Source organism: Parus major, chromosome 8 (genome assembly GCF_001522545.3).
Source record: "Parus major isolate Abel chromosome 8, Parus_major1.1, whole genome shotgun sequence".
Lineage (NCBI taxonomy): Eukaryota > Metazoa > Chordata > Aves > Passeriformes > Paridae > Parus > Parus major.
The window spans coordinates 4757826-4763755 of record NC_031777.1 but is presented as its reverse complement, the minus strand read 5'-3'; the positions used below and the strand labels follow the sequence as shown (position 1 = coordinate 4763755).

General features: G+C 37.2%; 1 long non-coding RNA gene across 1 annotated transcript; it reads left to right on the top strand.

The window, feature by feature from the left end:
• The first annotated feature begins 796 nt into the window (after positions 1-796).
• On the top strand, positions 797-5237 carry LOC107207994. The gene is made up of 3 exons (XR_001523042.3): positions 797-881; positions 2742-2800; positions 4454-5237. It is a non-coding gene; the product is annotated as an uncharacterized LOC107207994 (long non-coding RNA).
• Positions 5238-5930: the final 693 nt, after the last annotated feature.

The following is a 5930-nucleotide window of genomic DNA, read 5'->3' as shown; positions in this document are numbered from 1 at the left end:
CTCTTTTATTTCTGGCTGACAAGGACTGGAACAAAATTCAGGGAGTGTATTTTAGTCTCTGGAGTAATCTCTGAATTACTGCAACAATAACCATGGGTCAGGGCAGGTTGGGAGTTTGATCCACATATGGGCCATTCACTGCAGAGCTGGACTTGATGATTCTTACTGCTCCTTCCAACTCAGAGTATTTTGTGATTCTGGGAACAAAAGAGCCTTTTTTTTTTTGTCTTGAGGTAACCCAGATTATTTTTACTGCATACATCTAAGATATTTAATTACAGAAGCATTGAATAGCCTGCCAAGAAGGAAAGGCTGGTACTGTTAGATTAGCCCTGAGTTACAAGCACCATGTTCAAGACAGACATTTGTACCTCCATGAGTCCTTTTTTGAAATAAATGCTCAGATACATTTAAACACATTTGTTTAAGTTCATTATCATCATTTCCTTTTAGTACATTCTAAATAACTTTTACTGTCTGGCAAATTATGTAACCAGAACTTTAGGTTCACTGAACTAGGACTTAAATTCAAGTCAAGGAATAAATTTAAGCTGAAGAGACAGGAATGCTGAAGCTTTGGGATTAAAGACATAACAAGACAGTACAAGTTTCTTGGAAAAAAATCAGAGATGAGACGTGAGTTCACAATTATCAGATTTGAAGATCTTGAAGAAAGTCTTGTGAGATCCAGAAATACTTGGGTTTCATTCCTTGTGACATAACAAAATTATTTATTATTTAATTTCTTTCAGCTACACAGCAGTCTGCAATAGGTCTGGGAATTCCTGAGGAGTCTGAACAGGACACACCAGCGTGCTGATGTCATCTTGAATTTCATGCTGGAGACTGTACTTGCACATTCCTCTTTTATATCCAGATTGGTAATGCCATTTTTCATAGTGTTTACTTTCCTTTTTGAAGTCTGAAGTGAGAGAAAAAGCTGCTGTTATACCAATGTTACCAAAGAGATCTAAATTGTAACAAGTCCTTAAAGTAAATTTTCATAGCAGAGAAGAACAAATCCAATTTTATTGGATTTTTCTGCGTGTTGACCTCAGAAACTTTCTCTTTTACTGCAGTGCATTTAAATTCTCTAGGATAGTGTTTCACCAATAATTGATCATATAATTCCAGTGGAATTGTATTCTCTTAAGTAAATCCCACACAAGTCAAGGAGAGAGGTTATTCCTGGGCAGATGGAAACATGCCAGAAACACAGAATCAAAAGTCAAAACAAGTGGAATGAATTGGCAATATCAGTAGGAGAAACTATGCCAATTTTGTGTTTAAGAGTCAAACAACAACCATGTCATATTTCAGCATCTTATTAATACAGATTATGGAGGAAACACAGCTAACAGTATTTTTTGCAAACAATTCAGTGTATTGTCATTACCATGATGTAATTTGAAATTTTGCATTATATTATCTGAAGTATATCAGAGAATCACACATGCTCTGAAATCACCTTCAATTAATACAAAAGAGTGACTGCTATACTAATATTTCCCTATCTAAATTATTAAAGCGTTCTGATAAAATAAATGGTGTCCAGTATTTAATTGAGATCACTCAATCACATTTCATGAGTTTTTTATGTCTTTCCTTAAAACTGAGCTCTGTTTTTTTCCCTTTTGGGGATGGAAAAAAAAAAGTAATTTCAAGTTTAATTTGCTTTTAACACCATAATACTCAATATTGACCATAGCTCTGAGCCTTAAAACCATTATTGTACTTTCCTCATTCTGTGGGAGATGATAGCTGAGCATTAAACAGAGTACTTTTCAAAATTCTGATGGCAGCAGAAAGTAATGCAGATTTAGCAGAAAAAGTCTCCTAGATATTATATTATGCTGTGATACAACTTTGCTTTTCATTAATCAATCAAACAAACAAACAAAAATTCTATTTATTAAAAAACACATTAATACAAAAAGAAAATAAACATTCACAAAGGGCATTTAAAAAATTCATGTGCCATAAAACCTTAAGCCTTTTAAGAATAAAAATCATTTTTTATAAGAATTTCCTGCTTTTGATGTCTCACTGCAGAAAAAAATAAGAGGTCAGGAAATCACTTAGTAGACCCCTGTGTTCAGCCTGGTGGCAGTTTTTATCCATGCCAGATCAAACAGAACCAGAAACCCCACTAAGGGGTCAGAAAAAGTACTAAAGACAGCGTCCTCCTGGAATGGTGGTCACAGGGGAGTGCTGGAATCGTTTGGGAATGGGAAGGGAGAGGGACAGAGCTGAGCACCAGGAAGAAAAGCAAAGTGCAGTTCCTGAGGAAATGCTGTCCGTGTTTTTCACAGTTTTATAGGCTCCTTCCTGCTTGCAAAAACCATGTTCAGACCATTCCTTCTGAAGCCTAGATTAGAAGCCAGATGGACTCCAAGTCCACACTGAGAATTTGTTATCTCTGTTTGCTCTGGCTACATTTCTCTTGAATTAGCAGGCTTTAAATTAATCTAGAGCAAACTGGGGATCGTGAAGCTCTGGGACCAAATTTGTGCTATTAGCTATTGACTAATAATAATTGTTTTCATAGGGTACCACTGCCTGATTTTATCCTTCCTGCCTTCCTTCCTGCCTTCCTTCCTTCCTGCCTTCCTTCCTTCCTTCCTCCCTTCCTTCCTCCCTCCCTCCCTGCCTGCCTTCCCATTTCCTCAGGCTGGAATTTAGTGGCAGGTTGGAGACCCCGTTTCTGCCTTCTTTTCACTTTTTAAATGTCATCCCAACAGATCCCTGGCACCTTTGTTTGGACAGGAGGTCTGAAAAGAATTACATATAAAACTCCCAGGTAAGAGTTTGTTTTAGCATTATTCACACATCCAAATTCTGTGCAACATGGAGTAATTTCTATCAGAGGGCATGAATTTCTGATAGGATCAAACTAGGAAAGATGTGCCTAAAGCCAGAGATTTTTATTGCATTTTTAAGTCTACAAATGGTGACTAAGAAAAATAAACCAGTAAACTTAGAATCACTCCATGTGAAATCCACTTCTCCTATGGAAAATATTTGTTTGTTTTGTGGTTTGGGTTTATTTTATTTTATTTTTTAAGAAAGAAAAACCCGCCCACATTTGGAGGTCCTCTTTAGGAATCCTTTTGGTTTTAGTTCTATTTAGACCAAACAGTTGCTTCCCAGTTCCTATTTTGCCTTCAATAACAAGAGTTTTCTTACAGCATATCAGTACTGGCACATCTTTGATTGGATTTTCTGTGTGTGTGTGTGTGAGACTGCTGTAAAGAGTGGATTAATGTAAAGTTTTTATGTAGGAAAAAATAGGAAATTGAGTCTGAATTTATTTCTAAATATAATTAAATCATAGGATTTGCCTTAATTTGGATATTTGCTTGTAGAAACATTTGATGACATCTAAGCAATATCCTCTGATATAGCACTTTAAAATTATTTAATATATTTAAAATAAATGTGCAGTATCCCCATACCTTTTCAATGTGCTATCACACCATTGCTGTGTTTGAAAACTCGTCTGGTCACCAAGTCTGCCTGCCACAGAATCCACTTCAGCCATGGTTATTTGTTTCCTTAGAAGTTTGTTTTTTACTATTTCAAAGGAATAATGAAAAAGAAAATACAGTAATACATTTACTAATCCACAGGCTCAAAAATACTGTCTGAACTTGGATTCAAAGCTTTTTCAACTATAATTGAATAAGACTAAAACAGAATAAGACTGAAAGTAGAAGAAAACAAGAAACTTTATGAGTTAAACATTTGCTACTGATGTTATTCAGGTGCTAAATCCAGACACTTTTCTTGCTTATTCATTAATCATGATTAATTATAAAGAAAAGTAAAACAGGGAGTATGAGTGTCCAGATGTTGATGAGCTCTCCAAGGGACTTTTAAATTTAATCTTATCCAAGTGCTGAATCAAGCCTAGATGCAAAGCATCTGATTCTGTTCTGGTGCCCCCACTGCTCAGAAAATTGTGGTGGATCACCTGGCTGGGACTTTGTCCATGGGAACAGGAGACCACTGGAGACAGTTTGTTGCTTGGTCCTTTCAGGGAAGCAGAGATAATTCATTATTGTCACCTGAGCTGTGATTAATTACTGCTGACTTTCAGGGATGCTAAATGCTTGCCCTAGCTAATGGATCAGAATATAACAATGAAAAGATTTTAGCAGTTATTGTAGGAATGCTACTACAAATCCCTGGAGGGAAAATCTGTGTGTCTCTATAACAAATTCAGCTCAAAACATTTCTGAGCTTCCCATCCTCCTGGATCCACAGAGGGACACAGATGAGGGCTGTGCTCACTTTGGTGCTGGGCTTCTGCCTCAAAACTGCCCCGTGTGTGCTGACCCTATTAATGCTCAGAATGAACAAATTACAAACCCATGCTCAGCACTGGAGTGGCACTACAAGTTTCCATCCTCAATTAAGATTGAAGGAATTTCCTGTCTGTTCCCTGTTCCAGCCATTTAGGTGGCCACTGATCACTTCAGGAGGGGCTCACAAAGCTCAGCAGGATACTCATCAATGGGAAGGAAATGCTACCAAGGGATCAAGAGGAGTCAAACACAAAATGACAGAAGTGCAGTCAGATCATTCATCCCAGAATCCCCGAATGTGGAGGGCCCTGTGTTGATTTGTCTTGGATTAAAAGCAGGATGTCTTCATAATGCACTAAGTCCTGGTGTATTTGAAGGCCTGTGTGAATTAATATGGGTTTGGTTCTGCTTGCAGTAAAATGTTAGTAATTCAACAACACTCTGTTCATTTATGGAGGCTGAATTTAACCTCGAGCCTTCAGACCTTTCATGGTTCAGTGTTGCGTTAATGTTTGGACTCAATGATCTGTTTTCAGCCTTAATTACTCACTGGCAGCCTGGTAACCAGAGGAGTAAAAGAGTCTTTACATTCTGTTTTTCTTTCCTCCCAGACATAGTGGAAAATCCACCCACTATTATTTTCTCCTAACACAATTTGTATTTTAAATATCGGCAATTTTCCATTCCCACTGTTTCATTTGTGTCACTCAGCATGGATGGACTTGAGCTCCTGCAAGGGAGATTCCAGGAAGAAGTTATCAGTGCACTTTTAATTAGGCAGACTGCTAATTGGAAGCAGTCATGGATAGAAGTTGCACCCTGACAATGGATTACATCAGTTAGAATGAAAAGTGAAGCTATTTGTTTTCAATCACCATGTCTTAAAATTATTTTTAACAATCACTAATCTTCTACTTATGTCATGTACTGCATGTGTGCATCATGCAACATTTATTAATAAAATTAACATTTCAAACAATGGAGAAAGGCTCTGTGAGAATTTTGTAGAAGGAAATTTTTAAAATAGGAGTACTTTAAACCAAGAATGCAATGAGGGCTCAACCCACCACTCTGAAGGCATCCAGCACCTGGTGACTTCAGTGAAGGTTTCCAGAGAGGCAGGAAAGTTGAACCAGGCTGCTAAGGATGTGGAAGAAAGCAGGAGTGTTTTATCCATGAACCATTTCACAGAATCACAGATGGTTTGGGTTGGAAAGGACCTTAAAGATTATCCAGCTCCAGCCTCACTGTGTTGTTGTTCCACTATTTATTGGTTGGTTTTCTGCAAAGGTTTCTACATGTAGGGGTTATAAAAGTGCATCTCAGAATTTTCCATCCTTGCAAAAAAAGCTGCTATCAACACTTACAGCCATAAAAATGTGCAAGTGTTTCAGTTGGATTTGAACTGGGAATAATGTAAAATCATAAGTGCCTGAACTATGGATCACAAATTAGAAAGATCATGTGTAGCAGAAACTTTCAGACTCTCATTGTCACTTACAAAGTGACACATATTTTGCAGAAAAAACAGAAAATCTGTAAATATTCTGTGAAACTCATTGTTATATTTCTTTTCTTTAGGGAACACAGAGGGATAGAAAGATTATATCATGTTCTTTTGTT